General features: G+C 28.6%; 1 pseudogene; it reads right to left on the bottom strand.

The window, feature by feature from the left end:
- Positions 1-1,581: 1,581 nt before the first annotated feature.
- LOC131645528 (small nucleolar RNA Z101) lies at positions 1,582-1,666 on the bottom strand (annotated as a pseudogene).

Consider the following 1,666-nt stretch of genomic DNA (forward strand, 5'->3'; position numbering starts at 1 on the left):
GAAGGTTCTAAAACCTCCAAAACACAACAATGGTGTCTGTTCATTGATGCAGAGGGTTCAAAAACCCTTTTTAATGGATTGATCGTCCATTTTACACTTGAAACAGGACCTACATTATAGCTAAATCTTATTTCTTACACTTCTCAATCATTCCTACACCTAAAAATCGAATTCAATATCTATTTTTTAAAAACTCTAAAATAACTCGAAACATCGAAAACTTACCTATTAAATGTAATTTGAAACTTCTTGGAATGTGTTACTAGTTGATCTTGACGATCCCGGCCAAACTCGAGAGGAAGAAATGAACCTGTTTGGAAGTTTGATTTTTTAGTTTGAGAGAAAGTGAGGTGTGTAGCAACGAGAAAGTGAAGAATGGGGAGATGAAGAGTCTGACGCGAATATAACATCAAATGCTTCCGTAGATGCATCTACAGAAGCTTTCGTATGTACATCTACGGAACAAAACAACATTAAACAAAAAAAAAGGTGCTTCTAGATGTACATTTACGGAAAAGTAGAGGGACAATTTTGTCAAATCAGTGGTGAGTGGGAGATCCATGGAGTGGGGTTAGAAATTCTTCTAACATATATATTTCAATATATATTTAACTCATTTTTTAAATTTTAAACCCTAAAAAATCGGAGGCCCTGCGCGGTAGCACTCCTTGCACCCCACAAAGCCGGCCTTCCTAGATACCAAAAAAATTATATGTTCTTCACAAAAAGGCATTGTGTATTTTTTTTTATAAATCATAAATATCTAATCGACATTATTATATTCAAATATATATTTTTTATGTGATTTTTTTTACTTAAATTTTTACCTGATTTTTTAACTTAGACTTAAACTTTTTATGTGACCTCTATGTAGCAATTACTTATATTCAAATTATTTTTTAAAAAAATTAAAATCTAGTCATAACTTGTCATATGATTGAATGTTTTTTGTAAATTAATTATTAGATGAAAATTCAATTAAAATATACATAATACATAATATCTACCATTAATCAATGTTTTAAAAACTGAACGGGACAAAACTTCCTATTCAAAATTCATTTAATTCAACCGATTAAACCTCCAATAAAATCGTTTATCAAATAAATTAATAATATAAAATTAAATTGTATGGAAAAATCACATAATCAACAAAATTAAAGTTTGTGTTATAACAGAGAAATTTATGTTACTAATTTGTGTTTTAAAAATGTGTTTAAAGTATTGACGCAAAATATTAATTATTACTTTGAAATGACTGTCTTATTAAAAAATATATATATTGAATACAAATTCTTAATGGAGCTAAACAAATACAAAATTCAATCTCAAAGTAATTTTACAAAAGCAAATGAATGGTTGAGAAACTTCACAATGTTATGGCCGCACTATAACAGCACAGCCAGTACAAACCAAATTCCCAAAAGTTTAAAGGCAACAACCAATTATTAAAACCTTCTTTAGTGAACAAAGAACATTATTTGTTTGATTAATAGTGTGATCATTTTATATTAGACGGATCCAAGAAAAACAAAATCAAACTAAAATTTGATAACCGGGCAAAAATAAATATCATAGAATTTAGGGCATCAACTCTCCAAGGTGATATTAACATCAACAAAATTCAGATGCAAATTACCTATTTACACAATTTTAGATTCCCCAA

The sequence above is a fragment of the Vicia villosa genome, linkage group LG1 (assembly GCF_029867415.1).
Source record: "Vicia villosa cultivar HV-30 ecotype Madison, WI linkage group LG1, Vvil1.0, whole genome shotgun sequence".
Taxonomy (NCBI): Eukaryota; Viridiplantae; Streptophyta; class Magnoliopsida; order Fabales; family Fabaceae; genus Vicia; species Vicia villosa.